Here is a 12,573-nt window from a genome sequence, read left to right as displayed (position 1 = left end):
AAATGATTCAGATATGGAATTTATCGCCGATGAAAAAATTCCAACAGCAAAACCAAATACGATTAAAAGCGAACTAAACAACGCAAATGAAGTAACAACATCCACATTATAATTAGATTATCTTTGGGAATATCAATGAAAATAAATTCAACTACTATAGAAGGCTTCGAAATAGAGAATTGCTCTTTTTCCTTGTTAAAGAAAGGTGCAGGCTGACACATGATATAATAAAATCAAATCCAATGGTGTAAAAAGTAGAGAAGAAACCAAAAGGGCACCAACAAAAATTCTATAACGATCAATATGGAAGATTCAAGATCACTAACAAATGTTCAGAAAAAAAAAATGAAAGGTTAGATACCATAGGTATTGTTTCAAAATTAAATGTTATGGCAAAGGTATAAAGGAAAGAGAAATATGAGTTTTGCAACTTTCAATCAAACCATCAGGTTTGTAGCGTGTGTTTAAACTGTGCTACTTCTCCAAGGCAACACCTCATTCCAACCAATGCATATATTGGGTAAAAAATATCTGAAGGTTGAGGAGTCCTACAAATAACTTCACTATGCTTTTAAATAGATATAATAAAAATATTGAAATTTTATTATTTTCAAGAGGAAAAACTTCATATGAGTGAATCTTTCCAAGCTTTTAATGATTTTTTTCAAAGCTTTCTCAATTTCTTGACATATTGTACATGTAGTAAAGCGTCTGATAATTTTAAGCTTAAAAAATTTCCTTTCTACAAAATAAATTAACTTACTTATCATAATAAATAGTTATGACAAATTGATAATAGTCGGTATTATTTTATTTTTTAAATCGATTAAAATGATTATGTTAATTTAATAGAAGTTACGATCTTCCCATCAACTTTATGCAGAACATTACTCATCCATTTTACGAATGGTACAACATCTAATTTTTAATAGTATATTTTTTAGAAATGCAATACTTTTAAAAACTTAACAAAGTGGCTCAATCGACAACGCGTTTGGGAGAAATTATTCCCTTGAACTCAATGTTTGTAAATTCGTGCCCGGTCACTCATAGAGAAAAAAATATTCTTTATGCATATTGACTTCAATAACCTAAGTCAGATGGAGTAATTTTTATACTATAATGTTTACGGATACTTAATTAGTGAAACTCCCTTTGACCAATAAAAGGAACATTTAAAAATAAAATTGACAAACATAATAAATCACGCCATCTTAAAACTAAAAGAGAATTATTTAACTAATGATACCATAGCGGCTAAAATTTTCAGTCGGATAATTCACATTTAATAACAGTATATGACTTGAAATTGACTAGATATTTAATTAAAAAAATATTTGAAAGATAAGTATATAATATATTTTCTCTCAAAAGTAAATGTTCACCAACTAATAAATACAGAAAAATTGATAAAAAGTTTTAATATAACTGTTTCATTTGAATATAAGAGGATTTGACAGCTAAATATTAAACATAACTAGTTGAAAAAACATGTGGCTCTAAAATGACCCAAATATAAAGTGATGTGTTATACAAATTTGACGTAGTTTAACCGGTAGTGATACAAAGAGGTTACATACCTTGCTCTATTTATTCCCAATTTATTTGACTTATTAAAAGGGTTGGGTAATAAATTAGGTTCTTTTTTAAATTCTCTATGACGTTCCTGTACCAGTATTAGTGTTGTTACAATTCAAAAATTCTTTCTAGAAATATATAAAAAATTATGGTAACTTTAAATTTTCCCCCTATCAAGTTCAAAATAAAATATTTGCAAATTTTGTTGTTTTAGTCAAATGTATATTGTGCCTACGTTATAAACTTTAAGTATCTGAAACATTAAATTAATAATTATAAATATGTACTTGAATATATATTCATTGTATATCCTTTGCGTCTTACCTTCATTAATAGTTTCTAACAATAGATAAATGTTATACATATATAAAAGGTTTAGATTCATAAAGAGTTATTAAAAATATAAAAAGATAAGATGCTCACAATGTGAGGTATTTTATTCATATAATTTATAAACTATTCTATGCTGTTCCTCAATAATGCTATAAGGGCAATAATGTATTAACGTATTCTTAGCAGTTTTGTCTCTCCTCTTCGTACTGCAAAGAGTCACTTGTATCTTGAAGAGTTTTGAGGAGGAATTTCGAAGATTTTTTTTGCAAATGAGACCTCCATTTTTAATATATTTTGATTTTTTCTACTTTTTTTTTATTCTATTACATGACCGGGCTCCAACCTACGAATATTGAGTTCAAAAGAATAATTTCTCCGGAGGCGACTGAAAATTTAATCGCTATGGTCTCATTAGTTAAATCATTCTTTTTTAGTTTTAAGAAGGTGTGATGTATTACGTAAGGCGATTTTATTTTTAAATGTTCCTTTTGTTGGTCAAAGGGAGTTTCACTGATTAAGTATACGTAAGCATTATAGTATTACAATTACTCAATCTGACTTAGGTTATTGAAGTCAATATGCATAAAGAATATTTTTTTCTCTATGAGTGACCGGGCGCGAATTTACATACATTGAGTTCAAGGGAATAATTTCTCCCAAACGCGAGAGTTGCAAAACACAAAATAAATTTCCAACGATATTGGAGTTTGACTATCTGTGGAAAGGTAGTGGGCCAAAAACAAAGCTGGTGACGACCTCAAAAATAAAACTATTAGAGAGAGGAAGAAGAAACTTTCAAGAACAGCTAAAGACACCTTTGCAAAAGTCTCTGACATAAGACATCAAACTGCACGGAAATTGGCCACAAAACTAACGAAGATTAATCATCTCATGAAACTGGGAGAAAACATTTGAGTGAATATCTTAATTGTCTTTCATACAAGCCCCAGCTTTACCCAATATTCAATAGAAAAACAACTCAAAATCTACAAGAAGAGAAGAAATTAGGCGTTTTGGAGTTGAGGATGGTTTTATTTCTGATGAGTCCCCATTTCAGTTGTTCCACCACCCCAATCCACAAACTAATCGAGTATGGGCTTGTGGTATGTAATACATTGAGACCACTGAAACTGTTAGATTTCCCCTGAAAATTCATGTATGTTAACTTATGGTCAGCAGAGCACTGAGCAAGATGCATATTATGTCCCAAGAGGAAAATATTACAGCCGAATACTATGTGAAGAAAATCTTGCGAAGTCTCTTCTGTCAGCAATATAAAGAGGCAAAAAATGGATCAACTGTGAAAAGGAAACTTTTTCTATTAAATGTTAGTATTTACTTATTTGAGACACAAACACACATTCTGTAACCAAAGACTGTGGGCCCCAAAAAATTACTAAATTACATGTTTACAGTATCAGTTTACAGTATCCCCTTATGATCATTGGAACTCCATAAGCCCCATTTATATTGTTAACACTTGTTACAGCTTCCAGCTAGCTGTAAAGGGCACTAGAAAAGTCGACGTAGGCTAAATATGAATGTGGAACAAGAGCTCATTTTATGTATCCACATCCAGATTCAATCATCTTGTCTCGAACTACGCCCAGAAGGAAAAGGGGAGCGAGTCAGCATCTGGTAAGTTTTGGTGCCACATTGTTTTCAGCCAGAATAGAATGTTGATCCCCAAGAAAGACTGTGTAACCTTTGTTGTTTCTGTCGTTGCATCATCCTATTGAAACTTGTCTCGATACCTTCTTCACTTTGAATTTGGTGGATTTTACTCTATATTCGCCATCTTGTTTTAAATGATTTAAATAAAATATTTAACATAAAAAGATAAAAAATTAATTAGAAAATTGCACTCTTACCTAATTTACTTTGAATACCTATTTCATACACGACCATTTTATTTCAAATGGTGTGCTGTGAGACATTTCCTAGAAAAGAATCAATGTACAAAGTAATTTATACTTAATACTTTTAATTATAATAGTTTATCTTTGAATTTGGTTAATGTAAGCATAAAATACACCTATTTTAATATGTTTATAAAAAATTTCAAGTTTGAATCCGATGATTAAATTGTCTTCAATTCAGTTATTTCTTCCTACATCTATATGCTACTTATATTGGCGATAGATTAACTATTGAACCAGCTCTTATCAGTGTCCCTCAGGTCTTTGTAGTTTATTGAAAATTTAAGTCTTTTATCTATTTGTCATCAATAGATAAACCTTTTTTCTCAATTTTTTTTCTAACTGTCCTAAATAATTTTTGCATGTGTTTGGTTAAATTTGATTAAAAAAGAATTAATTATGAATATTAGATAATACCTTTTATGTCCAAAAAATATTCCTTCTTTATAAGTGGAATAAGTCTAATGTTTGATCATAATTTGTTCTGAATTAAAGACAAAAAGCTTATATTTTTAAGATCAGCTTCAAAAATTAATACTTGACAAGTTATATAAGTTTGTTACTTAAAAATAAAATATTTTTGTATAAGTTTTAAAGGATTGACCCCAGATGATAGTTTATTAAACAACCCATATTTTTTTTTTTCTATAGGTGATTATCATATATTCAGATGTTAAATAATCTAGACCTCATTTGAAGGGCAAAAATTTGTTGACTAGTGTACAAATATTGTATTGTTTATGTTATAGTGTCAATTACTTATTTCATACTTTCTAACTTTTTCAAAATTTATTATTAAAAAAAGATTATAACTATAGTGAAAAAAAAAATATTTTGTAAAAAAATTGAAATCGAAATAAAGGAATTAGGATTGAAAATTAATTTTTACTTATGATACAACTGTGAATATATAACATGTAAATGTAAAAAATTTAAAATTGGATGATTGTTCTAAACTTAAAAATTAGGGTTTTTATTTCATTCTCTCAACCTTTAAATCGGATTTAATGCAGAAAATATTTACCTCAGTCAAAAATTGTAACAATTAAACGAGACTCAGAGGTAGCCCTTGGCTCTTAAATTTTTCACTAAAATCGTAAATTTATAAACATTTGCTGACTTTTGAAATATCGAATATATTAATTTGAACCACTACGCAGAAGAGAAGAGTGCACCAAATAATGGATTGCATTTTAGAAAAAAATGTGCTGTCATAAAATAGTTATTAAATAATCCGGTTGACACTAAAAAACATCTTATATTGAAACACTAAAAAATATTAAACCAGTAAAGGTATTGATTAAGTTTATTTAAGCTTAGACAAACTGCGAGTCCATAAAATAGAAAAAGGAATTAAAGCTGGATAACAAACTAGGGAGTTACAAATCCCACTGACTACGTATATTAATTAATTTATATCCACTTTCTGCGAGTATGTTGTATATATATATATATACTTGCTTTCTGAGCTAATAATCAAGTATTTTTAATAAATGATACAGTGGTGTATTTTGTCAAATATGTTTCCACAGAGATTAGAATAACTTTATTGAAATGGTGATTAGTAGAAAATTATTTATATACAACAGCATCACAAAAATCAATTAAGGCAGTAATTAATTATAAATTGTCCTTGGACTTTTTCTAATTTCAAAAAATCGAGTCACACTTTGAGCCGATTTAATAATTGTTAGAGTAGACTCAACACAAACTATGTGGACATAATATGTAACTAGGGTGTTAGATCTGAAGGAGATAATCCCAATTAACAGTGAGGAAGACATTATCTCCTCTCGGGGATTATCCTAGTTGTTTCATCAGAAAGAAAGTTAAAAATGATGTCATAGACCAACAAAATCAGAAGAAGGTAAAGTTTTTCATTCCTAGGATTGGTCCTATAGGTCTGAAATGACGTAGTTACTAACTACCAATGTTATTGGAGCAAGAAAATCCTAGATCAAACACAGCAGATATATAAAGTAACTTTCTTTGTTTTTCTCTATATTGACGTCCTTAGACACATATTTGTTTGGTTATATTTAATGGATAAAAAGTAAATAATCTAGTAGTAGAAATTTATTTATTCCATAGATTCCATTCATTAATACTATATTTAGGTTTTTTAATTATGATGTGTGAGGCTAAAAAGTATGATACTCGAGTATTACACGCTGTTGTATATGTACCGTTAAATTGTAAAACAGGTTGGACCTATAAAAAAAAGACTGAAAGGAGAGAGGAGACTGGTTAGGAAATAAGTCCTGGGACCAATCTAACACAAGTAAGGATAATTCAGATATTCCATGTAGAACAGGCTAGTAATTTTTCAAATTGAAAATTTATAACAAGAATAGATCGATCCCTAAAGATATGGATTCTGACGTTTGTGACTTCAATATAATTTTTGATTCATTTTTATTGATATACAATTCACAATGTAAATTAAGATGAAAAATGGTCAACCCTTGGGGAAGTATCTGGAAAAGAGGCAAAGTAGAACTATGAAGTAAAGTTTCACATTACTTCTTCCCTAGTGCTCTATTTTCCTTTTCCTTTTTTGAATTTTTGCACCATCATTTTGTATGTTTTTTCAATTGAAAAATAGAAAAAGCTATAATCAATTTGTAAATAAATTACTATTCATTACTAATTGGAATGTTGCATCCTCTTATCTAATGCGGTCTTATATAGTTATAATTCTATAATACTTGGAACTTCATATATTCAATTTAAAAATTCATATTACTATGATAATTAAGTATGTTCTGTAATTATGGATCCTAGGATCAGAATAACTCTCGACTACCTTAAATTCTTCCCTAATAACACAGTATGTTCCATTCGATGAATTTACATTTCAGAAATTATCCCAATTGTTTAGAAAAAGTTCTTTAGTTTGATACCCTTTTGTTTTATTTGGCTACAAGTGTAAAAAAGTGATTTACATCTTGACAGCTCAGAATGCTTAGCTCATTTATGAATTAGGGGCCGACAATTTTGATTCTACAGTGTCGTGTAAATATTTTCTTAGCCTTATTTGTATTAAATTTTATTTAAAATGTAATTTTACCCCTAGATTAATTGATATACATATATATTTTAATTATATTGATCCTATCCTTATATTTTTAATTAAAATCTTTATCAAGACACATATTTCATTGCAATATTTTTCCTTAAATATTTAATAGGTATATTTGACTCCTACTGGGGTTAATTATTTTATCATCTGAAATTTACGACCATTAAATCTTTAGTTATATGTGTCAACATATGCATGCTATGATTTAAATATCAATGAAAGTATAAGTTAATTTAATTTTTGTTCATTATTATTTTACAGGAGAAGTTATTGGCCATCCATTCTAGGTTCTTTTTATATGTAGTTCTTAATTTAATTAGTTGTTTTCTTTTTATCTTGAAGTTTAAAATATATACAGAAAAGGAACAACTTCTGACCCAAATCAATTATATCTCAATTTACTCTAAGGTATCTTTCCATCAAAAGGAAAAACCAGAGCTACATTCAAGATTTCATGTTGCGACATCCAATGCAATTAAATTTTTTAATACCCATATTTGCTCAGTTTTGAAAATCTTCAGTATTTTTCAATAATGTACACCTCAAATCAGTGGTTTCGACATGAATTCGAGTCCATATTTTGAAGACTTGCAACTCAACTGGATCACAAAATAAAAGACTCCAACCTTGATATGGACTAAAAAGTAAAAACTACTGACTCGACTTTGAATCGAATGTCAATTAAATTTTTTCACTGAATATATAGAAGGACTCTTTTGACATATCCTTTATTTTTTAAAGACTTGCTCTGGACTAAATGAAAATTTTAAATTACTAGGGCTTGTCGGCAAAGTCATGATAATAGAATTGAACTTGTAGTTAAATTACTTTTTTCTACCGTTGCCTCAAACAGATTTTGATTTAATTTTCAATCCAATCATTATTTTGTTAGTCAATCAAATTATGGCCAAGGTAAAAATGAGAAAATCAACTAATAAGGTTCTTTATTATATCGATATCCTTTTACTTTAAAAAAAATCAATTTCTTCCTTAAAGTCTCCACAAAAAATGATGAGTTCAATAACATTCGTCGTTAAGGCATTGAAGCATATTTCTAATTTCTTGTTGATCCGCCTAAAATCGATAAAATATAATCCTTGAAGTCCTTGACAGAAAAAATGCCTTCACCATCTTTAACAAAAATATCTCAATCTATGACTCTTTTTAAATTTTCTCATATCTGTATTCTTCTATATCCAAGTCAATTTGAGCTGTTTGATAGTTTAGCTACAACTTTCCTCTTTTTTTTTCGAGCCCTTATTATTTCAACAACTAATCTTATTCTTTAACACTTTTTATTTACTCATTAAACTTATGGACAGATTTTTTTTTTAAATATGTAAAAAAAGATTTTTTTTGTAAAATTTGTACTTCTTGAAAGTTCTATTTAATGTCTTGAATTCGAAATTCCATACTTTAAATCCTCTGACCTTTTGATTGTCTTTCTCTTCGAGTCCCTTCCATTACATTTTTATGGTAGTACTAAACATACATTAAATATATTTTTTAATGATGTTTTATCTTTTTTTAAATTATTAAAGGTTCAGCTTAGGATTTCTTATGATTTTTAATCATAAGTTCAAGAGTATCTCTATATAAACTTACAAAAACATACAAAATTATGTAATGTTATTTGGAAGGTGTCATAGTGAGACAAAATGTAAAATCCCTATTTTTCTATTATACATATTACTTATTCTTTCTGTTTACTTAGAGAATCATACATTTCTACGTAAAAGTCAAGTTTGTCTTCATTCTGTTCATATAAATTTTTAATGCAGGTCTTCCATTAGATCTTTTTCAAAGGATACATAAGGGTAGCTTTTTACAATATTCCTCTCGTATGTACTCCGAGGAAAGTGCCTATTCCCCGTTCCCCACTATCTCTGTTATGAATTTACTGTGGGGGATCACATCAATAACAGTTTGCATGGTATCAATATTTTAAAAAATATCAATTTTATGATCCTGTATACAAAATATAACCTTTTATATATTTCTGATATGCACATATTTGTGTTGTCTCTGAAAGTTTGTTGGAGATCTGACATTCTTTGCAAATATACTTAATGTTAATTTCTTGTTCATATAATTTATGTCTTGTATCCCGTTGATACTATTACGTAGGTTTAAGAGAAATAGTTCTGAAATATTTTTAGTAAATTACTTATTTGTATACTCTTATTCTCTTTGTTTCCTTCTCTCCAAGACTTCCAAGCACTTGTTTATATAAACATTTTAATTTTGGAGACTTTTTGGCTATTCTCTGTTTTTCAACACCATTTGCCGATCGTCTCTCTTTATATATATCCCGTCAGCAGATCTATCCACATTTTGGATCTCAACACTTTTTTTTTCTTCTGGAGCAGAAACTTAAACTTTATCATTTTCAGATCCTGCATTATATCTTCCGAGATTTTTCCATCTTTTCCTCCCATATCATAACTGTCACTTTTTTTCACATCCTACTCTGAAATAAACGAGTCATTTCCATACTTTTCTACAATATTTACTTGCAGATTGCAATAAAGACTCAGTACTATCCGTTCACGTTTTGTTTTTTCTACTTTTAAATGCAAAAACAATAAATAGCTGTTCCTCTCTTGGACAAGAGCTTCCTATTAGGAATCCTTTGTTTCCTCCTCAAAAATGTTTCACTAGGAGAATTTTTTTTTGTACTAAACTTAACCTCTGTTTGAGGTAATTTGGCATAATGACCTAGAAGACTCTTTCTTCCTTGTCTTACAGTCAATGAATGTTTGGCCAATTTCTGACAATAAGAACACTGCATGCCAAATAGACTTTCTTCAATCTTAGCCAATATTCAATAATTGCAGTATATTGCTTTTAATTGTATCTCTATATTTATATATATAAAAGTTTTTTGAAATACTTTTCTGACAAATTACCCCTCATACTTTTCAGGTTTTTTTTTCCTTTTTTATAATACCCAACTTCTTGAGCAATTGCCCCGATGGACTTCCCTTGGTCCTCATTGACGATTTGCTGGATTTTGTCCACGAATTCAAGTCACTTCTACCTTTCACCTCAGCCCACATTGTTGTTGCTTCAAAATCACCTTTAGAGACCTCAAATTCCCTCCTTACCTTATCGACGAACTTTTTAATGAGCTCAAGAGTTCGATGACTTGTTATGTTGTAGCTCCTAGAGCTAATTCCATGGAAGGCTTTGTCCAATTTACAAATATTTTGTACAGCTAATTCGTCAATTGATATAGTTGTTTCCAACTGGTGAAGGTTTGAACAAGTTATCGACGAAAAAATCACCTGCCTTAGTTCCTACGTTTGCCCAAGAGAGCACCTTCGCCATAGATAGCTTGCACACCCTGTAAATAGTTGTGTGATTTATGACCCCCCAGTGTATATAAATAATAACCCGAACTTTACCAAGGTAACCTTCATAATTTGAAGAACATTTGGGAGGAGATCAGCTTAGATTTCTGATAAAAATGTTATCTAAGCATGATCACTTTGACATAGGCTCATTAAAGGCACTTTAAAAGTCTTCTAAGTCGTACATATCTTTCTTTATTATTCAACTTGAGCATGGAAGGTACCTACACTCAAACAATTGGTGTCATACTTTTATTTTAATGAAATTGTATTTTTTAGCTTTTTGAACAATCCACAATATTGATTAAAGATGTAGACAATGTATAGTTTTTGTTATGGGGACTCAGTTATACATTAATATATTATGCTTTTAGCATTTTGGTCAATTTCATTCTTATTAGTAAGGCAACAGGCATTTCAGAACATTTTCTTCCAAAAGTGGAAATTGATTTATTACCTTTTACATATGCACCAACCAATACAAATGTGTGATTAATTGTTAAAAGTCTTCCAGTGAAGCTGGTTAATTTAAAACTAGAAAGACTAGACAACATCATTACTTTATGTAGGTCTTCTTAGTATAATTTTTGAAGAAAAAGACTCAACATTTGTTTTGCATTTTGTACCTTGTATTAGAGGCTTGATGATATGCCATTATCACTTGACTTATAAAATCGAAACAGATCGGTAACCTTCTTTGATCTATTGTTATAATATTTATCCCGTATTTTAAAAGTTTTTAACTATAAAAAAATTCAAATATAAAAGGTTAATTAAAGATAAAATGTTTCATAAGAAATATTTTACCTATATGCCAAAATTATAGGTCTTGTAATTTTTTTCGGTAAATCCTATTATTATGATGTCTCAAAGTCAAACTAAGTTTTTTCTCTCAGATAATATGTATTATCAGAAAGGAAAAGTATAAGTTGCTATCTTATACCAATAAAACTGCAGTTTTGAATCTGTGGGGAATTACCCATGGGTCGGGAATGACAGATTTGCCAAGCAGGGAATGACCATTCGGACAGAGAAACCACTGTTTCAAAATTTCAATAATTTCAAACATTTTTCCAAATTTTCCATTACATTATAAATCACAACAATTTACAAACTGTTTCACTAGGCAATAGGTGCTTTTGCCTGAAACTATTTTGCCTGAAACTATTTTGTCTTAGAACATTACGCCTTAAAACATTTTGCCTTAAGGATGTTTCGCCTTAATATATAATTAAATGCGGTTTATTTTAAACCAATTTAAACCGAAAATAAACAATAACGACATATAACCCTCATTTATATATATTAAGGCAAAATATCCTTAAGGCAAAACAGCTTTAAGACGTAATGTCCTAAGGGGAAGTGATTTTAGACAAGATGTCTTGAGGAAAAATAGTTCAAGGCAAAAGTACCGGTCACGGATTCACTAACAAAAACAAACAATACATGAGGTATTGTAAGTCCTGTTTGTGTATAAGTGACAACACTGTTAGATTATACATGCCAACAGCAGCTCTCCACAAACTCACTCCTGCTGCGTCTCTCCCTGTTGTAACAGGTGGGTAACATAGCTCCAACTATAAAATAATTACCGCTATGTTTACATATATATTCTTATATAGCTATATAATTTAGTGTTTTTGTGTCAAAATCCTATTGTATTTTAACTTTCAGATTTGTGAATACACGGGGAAAGCAAATGGTGGGTGAGGCACATTCATTCTGGTGCCTTGGAACATATATAATCGCGTGACTGTTTGAACTCCCTTCGTGTACGCGCTTAGCCTGCATATAGCATTCTCCCTCTACCCTATCCACTCTAAAAGTGAGATGTAGCCATCACTTTGGATAAAATCGTAATTGTCAATGACTGAAGCATTGTTGGTAAATTGAGAGTTTCTTCATTAAAAAGTGCGAAAATGGAGAAAAAAAGGTAAAGAACCCCCGATATAAAGATATGTTTGTAATTGAGATACACAATTTCCCCTTTTCTATAACAAATGTCTTAAATCTTTTATTATTTTTTTATTTTGTAGGTGAACGAAACTTATATAATACTACGTTTTTCTGGGAAAATCCATTTTTCAAGTCACACAGAGCCTTACAAGCTGATTGTTATCGACAGTTTTATCAGTTACCTTACTGAATAAATAATAAAAGTTGAAAAAATAGAAGGTATTTGTATCAAAAGCAAATCCAATGTTGATGTTGTAGTAATACTTTATACTGTAAATTATATGCTCTCATTTTTAGGAAAAAATATAAAGAAGACTCCAACGTTATAAATAATTGAGATTAAAGGTTTTGA

This window comes from Lepeophtheirus salmonis, chromosome 14 (genome assembly GCF_016086655.4).
Source record: "Lepeophtheirus salmonis chromosome 14, UVic_Lsal_1.4, whole genome shotgun sequence".
NCBI lineage: Eukaryota > Metazoa > Arthropoda > Copepoda > Siphonostomatoida > Caligidae > Lepeophtheirus > Lepeophtheirus salmonis.
This window is presented reverse-complemented; position numbering follows the sequence as displayed.